Source organism: Kogia breviceps, chromosome 12 (genome assembly GCF_026419965.1).
Source record: "Kogia breviceps isolate mKogBre1 chromosome 12, mKogBre1 haplotype 1, whole genome shotgun sequence".
Lineage (NCBI taxonomy): Eukaryota > Metazoa > Chordata > Mammalia > Artiodactyla > Physeteridae > Kogia > Kogia breviceps.
In genome coordinates this window covers 78,218,969-78,242,431 of record NC_081321.1, presented here as the reverse complement: position 1 = coordinate 78,242,431, position 23,463 = coordinate 78,218,969, and the positions used below count along the sequence as shown (strand labels likewise).

At 42.4% G+C, this 23,463-nt stretch overlaps 1 pseudogene; it reads right to left on the bottom strand.

Annotated features, from left to right (window-relative positions):
• Window positions 1-314: 314 nt before the first annotated feature.
• Window positions 315-780, bottom strand: LOC131766672 (large ribosomal subunit protein uL23 pseudogene; annotated as a pseudogene).
• Between the last annotated feature and the right edge of the window lie 22,683 nt (window positions 781-23,463).

The window sequence follows — 23,463 nt, the reverse complement described above, 5'->3', positions numbered from 1 at the left end:
CGTTCGCCTTGGTAAGGCACATCCAGAGCTATTGTGATGATGGGAGATAATGTATCTCAAGTACCCTTATCAGCCAGTCAATCAATGACTCAATCATAACTTTCTCTAGAGATATCTTTTTTCATGGTGAATATATATATATATGTATCTATATATAATAATTATATATAATTATTATAATATTATATATAATAATAATATATAATGAATTATATAATGATATATAATATATCATTATATAATATTATAATAATATATATAATATATATAACAAATATAATAATATGTCTATATTTAGAATTAGCCAGCTGGACTCAGTTGAGATGATCCCATTTGTTGGCAATATCCAAAGCATCATAGTCATGAGCCAGTCGAACATATGCCTTCTTCTCTCCATCAGGCCTGATCAGGGTGTGACCTTGGCCACGTCAGTGTCACCGAGCTCCTTCACAGCCTGGTTGATCTGGTGCTTGTTGGCCTCGACACCCACAAAGAACACAGTGTGTCATCTTCTGTCTTCTTCAAGGCTGATTTGGCGGTCATAGGGAACTTAACAGTGCTGTAGTGGTCAAGCTTGTTTCTCCTAGGGGTGCTCTTCCACGGGTATTTGGGCTGCCTTCAAGCTGCAGTGCCTTGGGCTCTCAGGAGGTAGGTGAGGTGTGGATCTTTTTGTGTGTGGCTAAAGACACCTTTCAGCATTGTTCTCTTGGCCTTCAAAGTGTTTGCTTGGGCTTCAGCTTTGGGAGGAACAGGGGTTTCCTTCCTCACTTTCGGCACCATCTTGAAAAGCTAGTAGTATCCTAAATAAAATTGATAAGAGCTTTTTCAATATTGTCCTCTTAAATTGATGCTTATCTAGCCTAGAAAATTTTAAACTGGGCAGTTAAAGAGTTACTAATTGATTAAATATGACACCCATCATTTTTATAAAAGGTTAACTTTAGGCTCTTGATCAGGAATGTCAAACCCATTATAATATAGCTTCTTCAAGACAATCAGGTACAATGTAAGCCAACAAACAATGCCACCTTTTATGGTTTGGTTTACTGCCTATGTGTACATTTTTTTGTGTGTGTGTGATACGCGGGCCTCTCACTGTTGTGGCCTCTCCCATTGTGGAGCGCAGGCTCTGGATGCACAGGCTCAGCAGCCATGGCTCACGGGCCCAGCCGCTCTGCGGCATGTGGGATCCTCCCGGACCAGGGCACGAACCCGTGTCCCCTGCATCGGCAGGCGGATTCTCAACCACTGCGCCTCCAGGGAAGCCCTATGTGTACATTTTAATAAGACTCTGCTAAGTATAGGCCCAACATGTGATCCTCTAACAACAGGAATTCCAGCAGTCCTTCTGGTCAGGAGTCAGCAAACTATGGCCTGCAGGCCAAATATGGCCTACACCTTGTTTTTGTAAATAATCACTTATTGGAACACAGGCATGCCCACTCGTTTAGGTATCGCCTGTGATGGCCTTTGTGCTACAAAGAGGCAGAGCAGTTGTAACAGAGACTGTATGGCCCACAAAGCCATCTACAGTATCTCCTATCTGTCCTTTTTTTCAGAAGTTTGCCAGCCCCTATTGCAGGCCAAGACGGGAAATGTTTGGGCAGCAGCCTTCAAATTGTATGTGTAGCCTTTAACATACATGTGTTGTCTCCTGCTCTTTGTTGGTAGGGTCGCTGTTCCCGTGTGCCTTGGGTGTTTCCATAGGAAAGCTTTAAGTAGCATTTATCAATAGACTTAGTTCAACACTGCTGAATGAGTGTAGACTTAATTGTAACAAGACCCAATAATTTAGTGGCACAAATCAGGAAGTTTGTTTTCTGCTCATGAAACTATCCAGTGTGGGTATTGTAGGTAGCTCTGCTCCACAGAGTGATTCTGGACTCAAGCTCTTTCCGTCTAGTGGCTCTGCCCTGTGTTAGGGTCTGTTGTCATCTGCGTGGCCCAGGTGACATCACCACATCCAGCTTCCAGCAGTTGAAAAGGAATGGAGAACATAGATGAATATGATGTGTGTGTATGCCCACAACTGGCCCACGTCACTCCCACTCATACTCCATAAGCTAGAATTTGGTCGTATGACAGCACCTAATGGCAAGGGAGCCAGAGAAGAAGAAAGAAAGCTTGTCTCTCTCAAAGTAGGTAAGAAGGAATTCTCCGTGGGCATCAAGTGTCCTCTCACAACTCCTTGGCCTAAGTTGTAGAGCTGTAGCTCTGCCATAGATTCATGCCAGAGCGTGGTGGAACCTAGCTAGATACACTGCCCTGATTCTATCAACTCCATCTCCACTTACTCTTCACTAATAATTCTGCTCTGTCACCCCCTGTAGCTCCTTCTTCTCTTTCTAACACTTCTTCTTTTTATAAGTGTGGACAATTAATTCCTAGTAGGACGTCTGGCTCTTGCAGCCTTAAGAATGATAACAAAAAAGAGGTAGGCACTATTATTATCTCCATATTAAAGATAAAGAAACTGAGATAAAAAAACAAAGTAAGCTGCCCAAGGTTATAGCTGGTCACGTATGGCACTTGAAAAAAAGATATTTTAATCTCTTTTCAATCCCTTTTGCTGGGTGGGGATTTTATTCCAGAATCTGGCCAATAAGCATGCTGTGAAAATCTTACCCTTGCTGAATTAGCAACCATCATTTGTCAAGGAATTTTCTTTTTCACATTTGCAGAAATATTCTTTTCTGTGGTTTACCTTTTTATTTTCTTTATGCAGAGTTGGTTTTGCTTTTCCCCTGACGGTTGGAGATTTTATGCATTTATGCAGTAAACCTGCTGTTTTCCTTTATGATTTTTTTCCTTACATCCAGGCTTGAAAAACCATCCTCCTTTGAGAATGATAATAAATATTTAATTAGATCTTCTTCCTGTTTTTCAGTGTTTGATTTTTTAAAATTGTTATTTACTCTTATCCATCTTGAATTGCTTTTGTCTGTGGAAAAATGAAGATTCCCATTATATTTAGATTTGACTCTACCAGAGAAAGTATTTATTTCAAACAGGCTTAAATGGAGAAAGCCAATACCAGTGACTGACCCCCAAGGAATCTATACCATATTGTTAGTGATAAGATTCCTTAATAGAAGGCTAGGGAGGGTCTAGGTATGGGGTTGCTTATCGCAGGCAGGTGAGTTTATTTCACACCTGTTGTGAGTGTACTGCATGCTGCTGGCCCACTGGCCACATACCGTCTCCTGACTCGTGCATCCATCCCCCAGGTGCTGTGAGTTTGAGCTGCTAAGCATTCACAGATACATCCTTCTCCAAAGAATTGCCCTCAGCCCAAAGGGAGCCACTCCACCCAGGAAATTACACCTACGCCCCTCCCAACGCCTGGGTCATAACCAGCAGCCAATGGCTGATTGACACGGGGTACAAAAGTCTGGCCCGCTTGCCTCAAGGTGGGATCAGCTTTGCTATGCTATTTATGCTGCCATGCTTCCCCGTGGAATCATCCTGAAGTTCATCTCTGGCTGAGATCCTCGTGCTTAGCTCCTCCTCCTGCCCTGTCCCTCTCCCTCACTCTTCCTCCTGAGTCCTCCTTCACTAAACCGTATGCACCCCAAACCCTGTCTCAGGCTCTGCTTCTAGGGAATGCGATCTGAGACAGTGAGAAAATCTAATTTAACTAACATTCTAATACACATAATTTATAATCTAATGTATGTAACAAACATGTCTTACAAACTTTGTAGACATTATAGACTCAAGATCAAAGGTTCTATTTTCAAGAGTTTAAATGAATATGTAATACATTGTTAACTATATTGGAGAGTTTTTTACCCTTAAATACTGAAACTGTGTTGAGCAGGACTACTAGAGATAAGAATTTTTTAACTTAAGATAGTTGACCCACCTGGATGATATTTATTGTTCATTGTTTTTTGAGGTTTCTGGGTGTAAATATTCTCTAATCCCCTTTCATCATTGTACTGAGAAGAGTAATATAACCTCAGGATTTGGAATTCTCCGTGTACTTTTGTTCATGAGATTTGCCTCTCAAGCCTTACCATTCAATACCATGTAGCATGTTACTTATAGTCCTTTTCGTTTCAGTCAAAGAGGAATCAAAATATTTCCACAGTGGCATGAATTCATTTCATTCTTCAGAATGTACCCAGCATCAGCTATGGAATAATATTCCCTTCCCTCACAATGATTATTTTCCAGGGCAATACCACTTGGATCTCAGCATTTCACTTTCTTTTCCATTCCCAGCTTGGCCTCTAAGGATTTTGATTATTCTCTACCTCACATCTGAAGAAGAGACTCGGTGACTTGCTTCAAGTGGGAAGGCCAGGCTTCACGCTCGGAACCGCAAGTTCCAAAGGTACTGTGGACCCTTCCTAGACCCAAGCAGCACCTCAATCTGTTTGTACGCGTGTGGACTCAGCTGCTTCTGTTCGTGGCATTGATCTGTTAAGCAGTGACCCTTCCCTCAGTCTCTCTACATTCTGTCTCACTCCATTGGTTTATTAAGAATGAACACTATATGTGCTTTGAAAATGAACTCAACACTCCTGGGCCTTGCTTTGAGTTCCTCTCTCTGTTCAGATAGAACAGCTGGAAGATGGTGCAATGTTTATTTGCTTTTTTGATTTAGACTGTTTCTTTTTTCCTACCCTTGAGATCTCAAAAACCTTCTTAAGCAGCAGCCTGGAGGAACACAAAGGGTATGGGGAAGGGAGGAGAGAGCTAAGGAATGAAAGGGTTAGTTGAGGAAGAGGAGGGGGCGGGGAAGCAAGGCTAGTGATTTTCTGGGGTTGGCTATGGATCTGACCCTTATTTTCTGAGAGCTGGGCATTTCTCCCATTCTGGACCACTCTTCCCTGGTGCTCATCCTGCTATCTACAGGGCTGTACAAAGAGAAGGGTATGAAAAAAGCATCAAAGTGGGCTTTGGAGTTAGTTACACCTGGCTCTGAATACATGACTTTTAATCTATGGACCTTCTGAAAGTTACTTAAATGCTCTTATATCTTGTGAGGTGCACTGTATATCATCTGGTCTTTATGTGGATTCATGCTAGATGGACTTTTTCAAAAACCATTTAGATGAGGAAGTTATCCTAAATGTATGGATTCCCCTTAATAAGTTGGCCACTCTGATTAATGCTGCTGAGGCCCAGCATTTTGGAGGCAAAAAAAGGTACCTCTGGTCATCTTACCCAATCACAGTCATTAACCCCGTCAAGGGCACGTACCTCAACACTGGCCTCCTGGCTTGTCGTTAGGGTCAAATGAAGTACAAGGTGATTTAGGTACTATTATTACTAGCATCTCCATGTTATGGATGTGTGATCTGAGGCACAGAAAAATTAACTTGCCTATCACACAGCTAGTAATTGACATAGCTAGGATTTGAACCCAGGCCACAAGAGATCCAAATAAAAATAAAATAAAATTATGGGACTATGCTATTTTCTCTTATATTTAAGGTTAGGTTACTTTATTTTGCATCTAGGCAACTTTCTCAGAATGAAAAAAAAATATTTTGCTGACATTTTTCATAATATTTTTCCAAAAATGGTATGACAGCAGGATACATAATATTTCATACTCAAATTTACCAACATGATCCAAATAAGACTATTTTTACAAAATTATTTGAGGGCTTCATCAGTTTTCCCAAGGGCCTCTCCTAAGCCTCTGATAATTCAAATAATTTTCTTTGGAAGTGCCCGTGCAATTGGTTTTGATTGTATTTGCATTGCAGACTCACATAATTAGCAGGAGGCACTCTGGCAAAATGAGGTGAAAGAGGACATGTACTAGCATTAAGAGGAGAAGTGTTTTTTGAGCAGGAACAAGTTTGATATTAGTGAATATTTTTATCTTAAGATGACCTTTGCTTCCCTATGTAACTTGACAATAGCAGGGACTTGGGTAATAAGGGCTGAGCTAATGAGAACCCTCTGGCATTTCATAGACATTAAAACTGTCTGGCCTTCTTTAGAGAATGGCTGCAGCTTAACTGATTTGATAAGGGTATTTGGTGAGTCACTGAGGCAGACAGATTGTAAGGTGACCCCAATGATCTTTGCCTCCTAGAATCCATGCTCTTGTGTAATTCTCTCCCTCTGAGTGTGGTTAGGTCCTGTGACTTGTCTCTAATCAGTAGGTAATGGAATGTATGTGATTACATGTACATCAGTTTATTACCTAGGATTTTAATTTCCATTATACTAAAAGACCCTCTTCCTTGCTGGCTTTGATGAAGCAAGTGGCCATGTTGTGAACCTCCCTGTTCACAACGTGAAGAGGCCCACGTGGCAGAAACTGAAGGTAACTTCAACTGACAGCCAGCAAGGAACCGGGGTCCCCAGTCCAACAACCCTCAAGGAGCTGAATTCTGCCAACAATCATGTTAGCTTATAAGTGGATCCTTCCCCAGTCAAACCTTGAGCTAAGATTGCAGCCCTGGCCAAGACTGTGATTGCAGCTTTCAGATGAGACCCTGGAGTAGAGACCCAACAAAGTGTTGCCTGGACTTCTGACTCACAGGAACCGTGAGATAATTAATGTGTGTTGTTCTAAGTTTCTAAATCTGAAGCAATTTGTTATCTAGCAATAGATAATTAACAATACCATTATCATATTCAAAACTGAGTCATCTATGCCAATGTTTATTGAGAGAATCTCATGTACAGAGAAGCCTGCACTAGCTCTGGGGACACTGTGGTGAACAAGAGAAAAAATGGATCTTCATGGAGCTTACAATCTAAAGAAATGGATGACTGTGATATTGTGATTTTTTGTTTTACTGAGGTATAGTTGATGTACGTTATTATATAAGTTATGGGTATATAACATAGTGATTTATAATTTTTAAAGGTAATACTCCGGGCTTCCCTGGTGGTGCAGTGGTTGAGAGTCCGCCTGCTGATGCAGGGGACACGGGTTCGTGCCCCGGTCCGGGAGGATCCCACGTACCGCGGAGCGGCTGGGCCCGTGAGCCATGGTCGCTGAGCCTGCGCGTCCGGAGCCTGTGCTCCTCAATGGGAGAGGCCACAACAGTGCGAGGCCCGCGTACCACATAAAAAAAAAAAAAAAAAAGGTAATACTCCATTTATATTATAAAATATTGATTACCTTCCCTGTGTTGTACAATATATCCTAGTAGCTTACTTTTAATACATAATAGTTTATACCTCTTGATCCCCATCCCTATCTTGCCCCCACCACCTCTCCCCACTGGTAACCTCTAGTTTGTTCTCTATATTTGTGAGTCTGTTTCCTTTTTGTTATATTCACTAGTTTGTTTTAATTTTTAGATTCCACATATAAGTGATATCATACAGTATTTGTCTTTCTCTGTCTGACTTACTTCACTTAGCATAATACCCTCCAAGTCCATGCATGTTGTGGCAAAATTGCATTCTTTTTTATGGCTGAGTAGTATTCCATTTGTGTGTGTGTGTGTGTGTGTGTGTGTGTGTGTGTGTGTGTATACCACATCTTCTTTATACATTCATCTGTTGATGAACACTTAGCCTGCTTCCATATCTTGGCAATTGTAAATAATGCTGCTATAAACATTGGGGTGTATGTGATACTGTGATCTACGTTAAGAAATATATATTTGGTCTTCATCCCTGGTTACAGGCACAGAGCTTCTAAAACCCTTGGAATTTCCTGAGTAATAGGAGAGTCCTTTGTTATTCATAAGGAACCCCTTCTGAGCCCACCTGTGTTTTTACTAATAAGGTAGCTTAGGGTGGGGCCCCTAGATAGCCTTAGGATGGGGCTGGTCACCAGGAAAACTTGTGATTAGAAGGTCGGAGCTTTCAGCTCTACCCACTGACCTCTAGGAAGGGAAATGTGGCGGTATGCCTTCCCCTTATAAAAATTCCGCCTTATAGAAGCTGTTGAACAACAAGATTTAATGAGCTTCTGGGTTGATGTATACATTCACATACTAGGAGGATGGTGCACCCCAGTTCCTGAGCTCGGACCTCTTCATCTGACTGTTTATCTGTATCCTTTATAATGAACTATAAACATAAGCAAATATTTCTCTGAGTTCTGTGAGCTGCTCTAGTAAATTAATCAAACCTGAGGAGGGGGTAGTGGGGACCTTTGATTTATAGCTAGTCAGCCAGAAGCACAGGTGACACCTTAGACTCATGATTGGCATCTGAAGTGGAACCAGTCATATAGGATGGAGCCCTTAACCTGTAGGATCTGACACTATGTGCAGGTAGATAGTGTCAGAATTGAGTTAAATTTGTAGGACACCCAGTCAGTCTCTACTGAGAACTGGAGAATTGCTTGGTGGGGTTGGAAAAAACACATTGGAATGACATTAAACAAGTAACTATTACATGAACTCTGTACTTTAATACTACCATCAGAATTCAGTAGAACTAACTGGATACCTATACATGAATATTATTGACCATTCACGATAGTCGTAATATTTTTTCGGCAAAGCATCCATAGAAAATCTACCTTTAAGCCATGAAGTTTCTCATAGTCTGAGACAATGCCACCATTCCTTATAAAAGTGAGGACAGGGACTTCCCTGGGGGTCCAGTGGTTAAGACTCCATGCTTCCATTGCAGGAAGCGTGGGTTCGATCCCTGGTCAGGGAACTAAGATCCCGCATGCCACGAGATGAGGCGCCCCCCCCCCGGCACGCCACACAAAAAAAGTGAGGACCTGCTCACCCTATCTCCAAAAGGAGAGCCCTAAAGTCTTAGCAGTCCCTGAATCTGACTCCAAGTCCAGGATTTCTGAGAAATGAGCATTCCTCCTCGAGTTTAGTAAGAAGCCCATCTTGTTACTCTATAATCTCTGGACTAAGTTTTAAGGTTAGCCATCATTAATACAGTCTATATAAAATAGTAGGAGAAAAGCAGAAGGAAATAAAATAGAAAATCAGTTAACTGCATAAATATATACTTGATAAAGCAAGGAAGATAATAATAGCAAACACTATTTTCCAGGCACTGTACGTACATGTTAACTCATTTCATCTTTATAATAATGCTATAAGTAAGAACTATCATTTTACAAATGGGGGAAATTGAGCCAAAGAGAATATAAGAAGCTGGCATAAGGTCTTCAGCAGTAACTGAGATTTGAACCCGTGTTGTCTGACTTCAACTTCTGTGTATTTAACCACCTGACTTGACCCTTCCTACCATTGTAACACATCACCGGTCAGGGACCCAGTATGTCTATTCTGTCAGTACTCTGGCTACAACTAAGCACTCAAGAACTGAGGAAATAACTATAGAGGGGATTCAAGGATCCACTAGGATCACTATAAATGGTCCTACTCTGGGTGAGCCCCACTAGCACCTGTATTCCATAAACTCCCTTACACCAACCAGAGAACCGCAAATGGCATTTGGAGCCTCCAGATATTAGCATCAGCTAGGAATAATAATAAAAATCCTGAAAGACCAATACAAGCCCTTTTCCCAGGGCCCAGTTACCCTAGTATGTGGCTCCAAGTGCATTTGTTAAAGGGAAGGAGGAAGACATCGGTGTACACCTGTGGTGCCCCTGCTGGAGGAGGGGGACCTTGGTGTACACCTGTGGTGCCATTGCTGGGTTGCTCCTAAAGAGTATCTTGTGTCCCTTTTTTCCAAGGGTCTTTTAAGTGACTTGGGTCTGGGAATTGAGTAAAGGACTGTGACTCTCTATCTTTGTGGCAAACATCAGGCCCTGTTCCCCAGACTTAGATTTTGTTATCGTTGTTGTTATACGTATTTAGTCACACTTTGGTTACCCATGTATTTCAGCGCCAAAGACCCTACAATGCATTACGCGCTCTCCAATATCCCTAAGAATCAAGTCCTTCTGATAAGCACACCTGAGCCTTCTGCTTATTTCAGGAATGTGGGCCCACTGTGAAGGTTAGAGCTGACATCTCCTCCTTCAGGAAACCTTTTCCTATGGAGGCGTCTCCTGCTATCATCCCAGGCCTACAGAAGGCAAGTGCTTTTCAGGCATTCTCATGCTCTTCTCATAAGTGGGTTTTTCTTCTGAAACTGGGTGAGTAGTTCAGGTATCTTTAAAGCTATTATAAATCCACTGTCATATTCCTATCTCTGTTAAGTCTTTGGCTTCCCTTCTGTATGTTCCATCAAGGAATGTATGGCATCTGAACTTCACAGGCACAGGCCGCCACTGAGACTCAGTCTCAGACAACCAATCAAGAAGTTGACACCTCTTCCAGTTGTTTAATCTAGCACATTATATCCAGAATTTTCGGTGAGGACACCTATAAGATGAGCTTGATCCAATCTAAAATTCTGACCTTCTCTTCCTAACAGTCTCAGAATACTTTCCCATAATCCTGCAATGCTTTTGGTGTGTCTGCCTTCTCTTCCTAGATTCTGATTTTGGTTTCAGGGCGGGCTAGAATCAGCCTCTAGCTTTGGGTCTGGAGTCAATGAACAGAGGTAGGGGTGGGCCATGAGAACATCCCCTTGCAAGGTGACTACCGATTGAAGCTGGTGTCTTTGAACAGGACAGGACCAGCCTCATCAGAATGGGAGGAGGGGCTGCTTTTGTTGGTCCAGGAAGCTCTGTGAGTTCTTAGGCTTTAGACTCTTGGGGCTATCTGACACCTCCAAAATATGTCCATTCCAGTACTCAGGGGAAGAGCCACTTTTTCTCGATAAATGCCCTGAAAGACCTGGTGAGACTTGAATTCAATCTGTTTTGTAATTCATCAATCTTCAGACTCCGTCTCTGCCTCTGACTTTTCAGCTTCATTATCTCAGTGCCTGCAAGAAATAAGAGTATTTTAGGGAAGTCACAGAACCTTTCTCATTCACTGACCGTGCTCTGAAGTGAGAATTTAAACGCCTAAGCTTGTGATTTTTTTTTTTCTTTAACTTTGATGGTACAGTTAAATGGAATTACTCACCTCAGAGCCTTTTTATTCCTTCCTTCTCCACCTGCCAGAGCCTTGCTTTCACTGGCATTTCATTCTGTGTGACTATAGCTGATCATTTTGGTGTTTCGCCACTGGGAGCCATGGACTAATGTGAACACAACTCCTGATATAATCAAAATGCAATTTTATATTTACCACCAACTCTTTCAACTTCATTCAGGGATGAAGGAGGAGAAGGTGGTCTTCCTCTACCCCCCGATGGAACTTCTGACAGCTTCTCTGGCTTTTCTTGCTCTCCTTGACTACCTTCACCTCTACGTGCTAGCTGTCATTTTCCTTTTCTCTCAGGTTGAAGGTAGGGTAGAGATGAGAGGGAAAGAGGCAAGTGAGTTATGACTTGATCTGGTGGCTTCGTGTTCTCTGGGCTTTGCAGATGATTAAAGCTCGTGACCCCTGGGGGGCCTGTAGGATGGCTCAAGCTGATTCATCTCTCAGGGCACTTGCATAGGAATTTTGGATGCTCCCTACAGGCTGCCTCTCCTGCAGTTCCCTCGATTCCAGTGGATGTATCTCTATTCTGGATGGTTCCTTTCAACTCTTTCCTCAGCCCCTGGATATCCAGCAGTGCATGCTCAGCTTTTATTGCCAAGGTCCTTCTAAAAAGACCTACCATTAGGATCCAAGGCTTTCTCCTTTTAACCCACATGTAGTTATGGGAAATCTCATCCCCTGCCCCAGAAAACTCTGGGAGTGCCTGATGATTGCAATGTAGCAGCCCTCCTGGTTCCTCTATCTCCAGAGCACTTAACCAGCCCTTCTAAACATTCTGTATTTTGATGGAGGAGTTAGACTTCAGTCCATGACTTGATTGTGCTTTCTTGGTCATTAGTCAGACCCTGGTCCTCTATGTCTTCCAGCTGCAGGGGGCTTCATTTCATAACTTACCCTGTGGTCTACTGGAAATTCTCACACTAGGATTGATGTTGGGAGATAGCACGTAGCACCCCTCCCCACGCCCCCCACCGCTTTGTCCTAAGGAGAGAGGACTTAAAGCAGAGCAGAAGCCTCTTCAAAAAAGATCTCCTCAATCATTTTCTCCAAATCATCTCTCTGACCCTCTTTTACATCCTTGATTTCTCTGAGAAGCCCAGGAGATGTAGGACAGGTTCTTCTTCCTGCCCTATAAATTCTGCCTAACGGGGGAGGTTGGGGTGTGGGGCTGGGCTCACTCTAATTTTGGCATCCTGAGATATAATCTATTGATGCATCTCTCTAAACTGAGGAAGAAACAGTATCATCCTAACTTGTATTGCAATAGTTTTCATGACTCTTTTACTAGTGGCTGCCAGTGTTTTACCTGTATCACATCCTTACTGCTTTCTTATCCAACCAGGTCACCTAGTCCATCCCAGATTCCCAATACCTTGGGACCTCTTTCAAAGAAAGAATCCATTCCAGCTAGTTTCAGTAAAAATTTATTGCACAGTATTAACTAGAATTTCTGGGAGGGCCAACAAGCAAAGCTTGCATGTCACACAGTCAGAAGCAAAGCAGCCAGGAAAAATGTCCAACTACATCACAAATGTCCAAACACACCACAGGGGTGTTCTAGCAGAAATCCTGCTGTGGCTGCCAAGGGATGCTCAACATCTATAAAACCTGGACTGAGCACCAGTATCCCCATTGCAGTTCCTGCAGAAAAGCAAATGCCCCAGGGCCATACTTACTAGGAGAATAGTGTGTGTGTGTAAGTTTTCGCCTGTATCCCAAGTCTTGCTTAAGTTTGGGGTTTGTTGGAATATGGTCACATGTCTATATCGTAGCAGCAAAAGTTTTAGGATATGTGTTGTCTTTGTTTGTCTCTATCTGCGGAAAGGAGAATTCATAATATAGAAGAACTACAAAGAAAAGATGTGGGGCAGACACAAATGAAAAATGTCCATTACAAAACTCTTAAGAAAAAAAAGTTTATGATCCCAATCCATAAACTATTTTGACTATATAAAACAAACAAAAAAAACCCTCTTATGTACCTTTTGAATTTTGCATGTAATACCCATTCAAAATATAAATTAAGAAAAATTTAAATCCATTTTTTTGAGGCTTTTCCCGTGGACCATCTTTCTATGCTCAATCCTCTTAGGCTGTTGCGGTCTTCTAATATCTCATATTGTCGTTGTTCTTTAACACTGTTGATTGTTCTGATTGACCCTTTGATAGTCTTTGACCTCATTTAGTTGTTGTGTTGTTACAAAGATAAATGAGGTAATGCATTTAGAACTTATAGTGCCTGGCACATAGTAGGTCATCAATACTGGTAATCCTCCCACTTCTGCTTTCCTAATATTATTGCCTGTGGTAGTTTTTCAAGTCTTGATTGTAAAGAACTCATTGAGATGTAGCAGGTGAATTCTAGTGGTTTTCCAGTTAATGTCCTGACAACTTAAACATGAAAACTGTGATGTTTGTGATTTATAATAAGAAGGGAGCACAGTCCCTGTGCTCCCTTCTGGCACGAGCTCCTAAAACCCTTGGACTTTCCTAAGTGATAAAAGGTGTCTTGATACTCATAACAAACCCTTCTGAACCACACATGAGTTTATATTAATGAAGTGACTTTTGGAAAGCACCTAAGGATGGAGGGTGGTTGCCAGGGGAAAAGACCAGGTTATTAGTGGGTTGGAACTTTCAGCCCCGCCCCCCCACCTCTGGGGAGGGGAGAAGAACTGGGGGTTGAATTATTTGCCAATGGCCACAGATTTCATCAGACATGCCTATGTAACGAAGCCTCCACAAAACCCCAAAAGGACGGGGAAGTTGCCTGGTGGTCTAGTGTTTAGGATTCAGTGCTTTCACTGCCGTGGCCCAGTCCCTGGTCAGGAAACTGAGATCCCACAAGCTGTGAGGTGTGGAAGAACAAACGAACAAACAAACCCGAAGGGCGGGATTTGGAGTTTCCGGATTGGTGATCACATGGAGGTGCTGGGAGAGTGGTGCACCGAGAGAGCATGGAAAACCCGAGCCCCTTCCTCATACCTTGTCCTATGAATCTCTTCCATCTGGCTGTTCCTGAGTTACATCCTTTCATAATAAACCAGTTATCTAGGAGGTAAAATGTTTATGTGAGCTACTCTAGCAAGTTAATCGAACCCAAGGATTCGGTTGCAGGAGATCAGAGGATCTCTAGCTAGCAGGTCAGATGCACAGGTCACAGCGTGGACTTGTGATTGGCATCTGAAGTTTGGGCGCGGGGTCGAGGGAGTCTTTTGGACAGAGCCCTTAACCCGTGGGATCTGATGCTATGTCCAGGTAGATAGTACCAGAAATGAGTTAAATTAGGACACCCAGGACCCAGTCAGTGTCTGCTGAGAATTAAGGAATTGCTTGGTTGTGTTAAAAACCCACAGTGAAGACATTAATCCAAGCTAAGCCAGCGAGACTTTCTAGAGAAGGGGTTAGATGCTTGAAAGATAAGGTCACATATAGATGGGATCAGAGTTGGTACCAAACAGCCCAAAGATACACAGGGCAGCTAAAGAAGGGAAGTAGCAGAAGCTGGGAAGCTATATACTTATGCTGGTTATCACATGTGTTCTCTCTAGTCAGTCTGCCTTAAATCCCTGCCCTGCTACTTACTAGCTGTGAGCTCTTAGGCAAGTTACTTAAGCTCTCCATGCTTATATTTCTTCACCTATGACATAGGGAAAAAATTATTTCTATCTCATATTTTGTTAATTGCTTTGAACAATTCCTATCATATAGGAAGTTTGATTTCTGGATTTCATTTACTTGAAAATTTATGTTTGAGAAACATTTTAATTCCCCAAGTCTTCATCTTCCAGTGAACTAATGATCCTGCATTTCATGTCTCCTGGGTGTCATAAAAATATCTGTAAACATAGTTAGACTGTTTTAAATGGAGATTTTTATAATTCATAAGCTTCAGTTTGAAACTCAGTGTCATCATTTAGAAGAATGGAAAAGAATTGACGATCATGAAAGTTGTATAAGTATCAAGTTGAATTTAGTACAAAGTTTTCTTTAGAGAGAAAGTTTCTCTTTAAGGCCAGGTTGACATCCATTCCCTGGGTGAATTGATTTGCTATATGTTCAGTTAGGTTAATCCCAACCAGTCTATGGAAAGTGTGTCACTTCACAACTGGGTCAAGCACTCCATGTGAAATGCAGAATTAAAAGTAAACTTATAAAAATGTCGGTCTACTTCTTTCCCAAATGAGCTCAAGAATAATTGACAAGATGTCTGTGTCTAACTACCCAGAGACCCTAATTTTATAAAGGGGACTTTCTGACTTGTAATCCTGGAATACAAGCTTTCTGTTGTCCCCTTCTACTTTGCTGAATTAATAGGAAATCTCAGCACACTAAATTATAAACTGTTTCTTTTAGTGGATGACATTTCATAAACATCTTGTGAATTCTAGACATGGCTTTGAAGGAAAGTCCCATAGGTAATTCCATCTTAGCTTTCCTAGGTTATTTTATTCCTTCACTTAAAAAAATTTTTAAGTAGATCTAATACCATGAACTTCAATTTCCTCAGATTTCCCTGGCCTGGGGGTTGCAATGGGGGCCTATGGATGGTGATAACCCACATTTTGCGAATTTATCTCACATCTTCAAGTTTCAGAGCCTTGAGTGCCCCCATTCAAGTCTCATTCAGTTATTTTTGGGATTCCCAGTGGGTGTATTGCAAACCAGTCTGTCCACTACAGTTACCAAGGGGCATTCATGACGTCTTCTTCCCGTGCTCTGATCACCTCCCCACAATGATATATGTTGCCCACTGAGCCATTTGGGGAGGGTGCCTTTCCGCACCCATGCTGCTGGTGTCCATGGTGATAACTCTGAGGATGTGCCAAGAATGCCATCTTCCAGTGACCCCCAGCCACCCAGCCTGGGATGTCAGAGCAGTTCTGTGTTCCCTGGAACCCAAAATGTGTCACAGCTGGGCTGCATCCCTCACAGAACAGGGAGAAGGCTCTGCCCTGTGTGGGACTTTGTCACTTGAACACAAAACCTTTGCTTCTTCAGGAGGGAGCCTTTGTAAAATAGAGGCTTCATCATCGGTTTGCAACTTCTCTTGCTGCACTCACTGCTCAGACATGAATCCCTGGGGCTGGCCGGGCCAGCCTCCCCAGTCCTCTCCCTCTTCTTGTGACATGGCTCTTTCCTTCCTCTCATGCAAATCATCTTATGTAAATAGATGCCTTTTCTTTCAGTTCATCAGTGCATTTGTTGGAACTCTTTTGGTTTCAAATAACAGACATCAACTTGAGCCAGCAGTAGTGAATAAAGGGACTGAATTATAAAGCTCTGGAGAAATGAAATGGCAGGGCTGCAGCTGGGCTTCAAGAAGAAACTAGGGGACTGAAAAGCTGCCATAACGTTTTCTCTACTCTCGAGTTGACTGGCTTTCCCCTATTCATACTCCACAAGGAGAAAAACGGGGCTCTATATGTGGGCTTTGCTGGGGAAATGCAGTGAACTGGCCAGCTGGCCATTTCTGAAGCATAGGTGATGGTGAAGGTTGGGAGTAGGGAAGGGGTTTTATGTAGATTTGGGATGTGGTCAAGGGCCAGATCAAGGTTGATTTTTTTAAGAATATTTATTTTATTTTTGGCTGCGTCAGGTCTTAGTTGCGGCACACAGGATCTTTGTTGCGGCATTCAGGATCCTCTGCTGCAACGTGCAGTCTCCTCGTTGCGGCATGTGGGCTTCTCTCTAGTTGTGGCGTGCACGGGCTTAGTTGCCCCACGGCATGTGGGATCTTAGTTTCCCAACCAGAGATCGAACCTGCGTCCCCTGCATTGGAAGACGGATTCTTAACCACTGGCCCATGAGGGAGGTCCCTCAAGGTTGATTTTTAACAAGCGGGAACTTTATCCTGAAGGCAGTGAATGGCAGAACCACTAAAGAGTGTAGCGTAGAGCAAACAAAATTTTATAGTAGTTAGATTACACTGGTGGTATTCAGAAATGGATTTGAGGGAGCAAGACCAGAGACAGGTATAGTAGTTAGGACACTATTGCAATATATATTCTTGGAAGGAGGTTCAGAAGTCCTGTTGGGAAAAGAGGAGGGATGGATTGAAGAACTATTTAAGAGGTAGAATCCACAGGAGTTGGTCATAGATTGGCTATGAGGAGAGGGAGGAAAATTCTAAAGTGACTTCCAGGTTGCTGGCCTTGAAGGCTGGCTAAATGGTGGTGATATTGACTGAGACTGGGGAAGTGGGAAGAGCAGATTTTGGGGAGAAAATGAAATGGCACCCTCTCCACAGACTGGCTGAGACTAAGTTGATTGTACCTATAGCAGATGAAGTCAACTTTGTGTTTGTTGAGTTTGAGATGCCCAAAGGATGCTCAAATGGTGGTGTCCAGGAAGCTAAGAACATTTAATTCTGTCCCTCTGGGAGAATCAACACTAGAGATTTATGGTAGACCTGGGACTCATCAGCATAAAATATGGTCATTCAATCATGATTCTAAGTATGACCCAAGGAGAGCATGTGGTCAAAAGAGCAGTTGACACAGGATGGAATTCTGTAGAACACTGGTAGATAAAGGAAGGGAGACAGGGGACTGAGGAGGAGAAGCCCATGGAGGAGACAGAGAAAGAGAGAATTAGCAGTGTTAAATACAACAGAGAGGGTCAATGAGATGACTAAAAGATGTCCATTCACTCATGTATCCATAAATTATTTTTTGAGCACCTGCTATATTCAGCATGCTGTAGTAGTTAAGAGCTCAGGCTGTAGAGCCAGACTGCCATATATATATATAAAATCCATGCTATTATTATCATGTGTTAGCCACTCTTCAGGACTCCAGGGATACAGCTGTGAAAAAGACAAAGTCTCTGCTCTTATGGAATTTCCATTCTATTTAGAGGTAAGAGGAGTACAGACCATAAAAACAACAACAAAACAAAGAATAAGAAAATAGCAGCTAAATGCTAAAAAGAAAATAAAAGAATAATATGATAGGAAGCAGGGTGAGATGGGACAGTGTAGATGGGGTGGTCAGGAAAGGCCTGTCTGAGGAGGCAACATTCATGCTGGAACTTGAAGACGAGTAGGCGTGAACCATGAGAAGATATAGGGGCAGAGAGTTCCAGGTAAAAAATGAACATATGCAATGACCCTAAGATAGGAACAAATTTGGTCTGTCCAAGGAAAAGAAAGAAACCACATTTATCGGGTATCACAGCGCATGATCTTTTCACGATCATGGTCTTTCTGACACGTCATATTGATAAAGCCACAGGCACATAGAAAGCCCTAAAATTCGTGTGGCAGATACTGTAAGTTGGCTCACTAAACACACATTCCAACCCCTTTCTGTGAAGAAAGCTAAAATGTACATTCTTAGACTCCCTTGCAGATAGATTGAGACTTGTGATAGTTTCTGCCAACTCACGTGGCATAGATGCAAGAATGCAGCTGAGCCCAAAGAGACAGAAAGGGAGAGAGAGCAGATTCTCTGCAAAGCTTGGTTTGGTTCTTTGTGGGCCTACATTAAAACATTTCCATGTTGTAGTAGGGCATTTTTTTCCTGCTGCATTGCATTCAATCTTGGTTCTCTGGTCTTCCCAAAGATTCTGTGAGCTCTTTAGTTTCTTTCGTGTACTTATTTCTGCTTAAGCCAGCCAGAGTGAATTCTGTTGTCTGCAACAAAGACTCTTGATTTATATAATGCCCTACTAATTCTGAAATCTCAACAGCTTCTCAGCCTCCTTCCCCAGCCCCACCTCATCTCATTCTTCTTTGGTAAATCTGGCTGTTTCTAAGAACAGGACTCTCAACCCCACTCAAGAACTGAACCTCTTCAGCTGGCATGCAAGATGATTTGTTAGCTGTTTAATCAAGTACTTCCGGGTCTGGCATAGAGCTAGGAGCTGTGAAGTCTATAACAGTATATAGACATTCCTTTGTCATAGGAATATGCAATCCAAGACTTAAAATGAAAATAATCATCACAAGAATATTTAAAAATGATTAGAGGATAATGACTAGAAAATATTAATAACAGTAGTTTTTCATTTAATGAATGTTTACTATGTGCTAGGTAATAAAATAATTACATGAATTCGCTAATTTTACCCTCAAAGTCCTATGAAGCATGTATTATTATCAAGCACTTTTAAAGATGAGAGAGCTGAGGCCCAGAGAAGTCAAATGGCTTTCCCAAAGGCACACAGCTAGTAAGTAGTGGAGGCAGGATTTCAACTCCCAGTCTAACTCTAGAGCCATACACTTAAAACCATGTGCTTGGGCTTCCCTGGTGGTGCAGTGGTTGAGAGTCCGCCTGCCAATGCAGGGGACACGGGTTCGTGCCCCGGTCCGGGAAGATCCCACATGCCGCAGAGCGGGTAGGCCTGTGAGCCATGGCCTCTGAGCCTGCGCATCCGAGCCTGTGCTCCGCAACGGGAGAGGCCACAACAGTGAGAGGCCCATGTACTGCAAAAAAAAACCCACAAAAAAACAAAAAAAAACCCAACCAAACAAAAAAACCATGTGCTTGCTGTGTGCTGGACACTGAAACATGTGTTATCTTATGTAATCTTCTCAATGATTATGTGAGGTGGATACTCTCTTTTTTCAGCTTAATGGATAGGGAATCGAGTCTCAGAAAGATCAGGTGATTTTCTCTAGAGCTCTTAGTAGAAGAGCTGCGAGTTGAACCAACATCTTCTGCCCTTAGGTCTAGGGTTCTTTCTGCTAAACCATACTTCTTTTCCAATCTCACTCACCAGTTTCAGTTAGGATTGAATTCAGCCTCATCTTACGGATAGCCAAAAATAACAGTGGCATAAGCAAGCAAGCATGGGTTGTATTGGGTTGGCCAAAATGTTCGTTCGGGTTTTCCGTAACATCTTATGGAAAAACCCGAATGAACTTTTCGGCCAACCCATACAAGAGGATCAGAAATAGGCAGTCCAAGCTGGTATGGAAGCTCTATACATGCAGGGGACCCAAGCTCCTTCAGGTTTCCATCCCACCATAACGAAGGTGTAACCTTCATCCTCATGGTCTAAGACAGCTTCTGGAACTCCAACCATCATAATCGTGTTCTAAGTAGTACAGTAGAGGAGGGAACGCAGAAGAAAAGACCAAATGACATGATCTAGCTATCTTTTAAGGTTTCCCAGAAACTGCTGTATTTTACTTATGCTTACATCTTACCAGGCAGAACTGAGTCATATGGTCATAGCTAATTGCAGTGGAGTCTGGGAAACTAGACCTTCATTAAGAGTAGCCACATGCCCAGCTACAAATAAAGTGTTTCTTTATTAAGGCAGAAGGAAGGTGGATATTGGGGTAGGTAGAGCTCGTTGTCTGCCTACCCCTTTTGGCATGAATCTTTGAAGGCTGCTGTAGCTGTGAGTAGCTAGCTTTGAAGGCTGTTAGCTGTCCTAGCAGAAACAGATGACACACTCAGAAGAATTTAACTGAAAAGGAATTAATGGAGAGATGGGGACTTGCCTGGTGGTCCAGTGGTTAAGAATCCACCTCCACTGCAGGTGATGCGGATTTGATCCCTGGTTGGGGAACTAAGATCCCACATGCCTTGGGGCAAATAAGCTCTTGCGCCACAGCTAGAGAAGCCCGTGCACCACAATGAAGACCCAGTGCAGCCAAACTTAAAAAAAAAAAAAAAAAAAGAGGAATTAACGGAGAGATGATTTTCAAAGGTTTGGGAAAGATTCAGGGAACCATAAAAGGATGGTGAGACATCCAGAAACTAGCAACAGAAGACAGCTGCTACCAGCCCTAGACCCAAGGGAGAGAAAGGGGTCAGAGACTAAAGACACCAGGCTCTCCATCTTCCTGCCCTCCTATCTTCTGCAAGCAGCTGCCTGGGTCTAACCTGAGGGCAAGGGAGCCTGGGTGATGCAGCCCCGGAGAGCAACCTTCAGGGCCCAGAGCAGGTGGAGGAGGGCAGAAGATAGTGTGGAACAAATAGAGAATATCCAGCACAGTCACCTCTGCAAGGTGCCACCAAGCCCTATGTCCTTCCACATACCAGGGCAAGGTGGCTGGCCTTTATGGTGAGAAGATTTGCAGCAGTTTGAGTTCAAAGAGAGACTGAAACTTCCAGCCAGGGTACAGGAAGGGAGAGCCTCCAGCTGTGGCTTGGAGATGTTTGGGGAATGCTTTGTCAGCTCAAGACTCGGTACAGAAATTAGACCATAATCTGTCCCCTCTTTGGCCGAAAAGGGCCAGGAAAGTTACCTGCTTCTCTTTACGGTTTTATAGCTCTGAGTGAGCTGCAGAGTGTGCAAGAGTGAGTGGGGTTGGGGGGCTGCTCAGAACCCAGATGCCTCTGTGCACTTTCTAAACATCCACATGCAGGCCAAGAAGAGCAGGAAAACTGGGAAGGAAGGGAGATCTGTCTTGTCACACTTTTGTCTCCTCTGTTGTCTTATATTGTCTGCTATTGTTTTGTTTATTTTTTACTTTATCTTTTAAATTATTTAAAACTTTTTAAATTTTATATTGGAGTATAGTTGATTTACAGTGTTGTCTTAGTTTCAGGTGTACAGCAAAGTGATTCTGTTATACATATACATATATCAATTCTTTTGCAGATTCTTTTCCGATATAGGTTATTACAGAGTATTGAGTAGAGTTCCCTGTGCTAGGCAGCAGGTCCTTGTTGATTATTTGTTTTATATATATTAGCGTGTATATGTTAATCCCAACCTCCTAATTTATCCCTTCCCCCCACCTTTCCCCTTCGGTAACCATAAATTCGTTCTCTCAGTCTGTGAGTCTGTTTCTGTTTTGTAAATAAGTTCACTTGTATCATTTTTTAGATTGCACATATAAATGATATCATATGATATTTGTCTTTCTCTGTCTGACTTACTTCACTTGTGATAATCTCTAGGTCCACCCATGTTGCTACAAATGGCATTGTTTCATTCCTTTTTATGGCTGAGTAATATTCCATTGTATATATGTACCACATCTTCTTTATCCACTCATCTGTCAATGGACATTTAGGTTGCTTCCATTTCTTGGCTATTGTAAATAGTGCTGCAGTCAATATTGGGGTGCATGTATCTTTTCCAATTACGGTCTTCTCTGGATATATGCCCAGTAGTGGGATTGCTGAATCATATGGTAGCTCTATTTGTAGTTTTTTAAGGAACCTCCATACTGTTCTCCATAGTGGCTGTACCAATTTACATTCCCACCAACAGTGTAGGAGGGTTCCCTTTTCTCCACACCCTCTCCAGCATTTATTGTTTGCAGACTTTTTTTTTAAAGCATTCCTTTTTAAAAAATTAATTAATTTTTGGCTGCGTTGGGTCTTCGTTGCTGTGCACGGGTTTTCTCTGGTTGTGGTGAGCAGGGGCTACTCTTTGTTGTGCTGTGCAGGCTTCTCATTGTGGTGGCTTCTCTTCTTAAGGATCATGGGCTCTAACACATGGGCTTCAGCTCTTGTGGCTCACAGGCTCTAGAGTGCAGGCTCAGTAGTTGTGGCGCACGGGCTTAGTTGCTCCACGGCATGTGGGATCTTCCCGGACCAGGGATCTAACCAGTGTCCCCTGCATTGGCAGGCGGATTCTTAACCACTGCACCACTAGGGAAGTCCCTGTTTGTAGGCTTTTTGATGATGGCCATTCTGACTGGTGTGAGGTGATACCTCATCGTAGTTTTGATTTGCATTTCTCTAATAATGAGCGATGTTGAGCATCTTTTCATGTGCTTTTTGGCCATCTGTATGTCTTCTTTGGAGAAATGTCTATTTGGATCTTCTGCCCATTTTTGGATTGGGTTATTTGTTTTTTTGATATGGAGCTGCATGAACTGTTTGTATATTTTGGAGATTAATCCCTTGTCGGTTGCAGCATTTGCAAACATTTTCTCCCATTCTGTGGGTTGTCTTTTTGTTTTGTTTATGGTTTCCTTTGCTGTGCAAAAGCTTTTACGTTTAATTAGGTCCCATTTGTTTATTTTTGTTTTTATTTCCATTACTTTAGGAGATGGATCAAAAAGGATATTGCTGTGATTTATGTCAGTGTTCTGTGTTTTTCTTTAAGAGTTTTATAGTATCTTGTCTTACATTTAGGTCTTTAATCCATTTTGAGTTTATTTTTGTGTATGGTGTTAAAGAATGTTCTGATTTCATTTTTTTACGTGTAGCTCTTCCAGTTTTCCCAGCACAATTTATTGAAGAGGCTGTCTTTTCTCCAATGCATAGTCTTGCCTCCTTTGTCATAGACTAACTGACCACAGGTGACTATACTATAAGTCAGTTATACTTATATACTTATATAAGTATATATTGACTTACAGTATAGTCTGAAGTCAAGCGAGCCTGATTCCTCCAGCTCTGTTTTTCTTTCTCAAGAACGCTTTGGCTATTAGGGATCTTTTGTGTTTCCATACAAATTTTAAGATTTTTTTTGTTCTAGAACTGCAAAAAATGCCATCAGTAATTTGATAGGGATCTCTGCTCTTGTTTATTTGTTTATTTATTTTTGGCTGCATGGTGTCTTCGTTGCTGCATGCGGGCTTTCTCTAGATGCGGTGAACAGGGGCTACTCTTCGTTGCTGTGCACGGCCTTC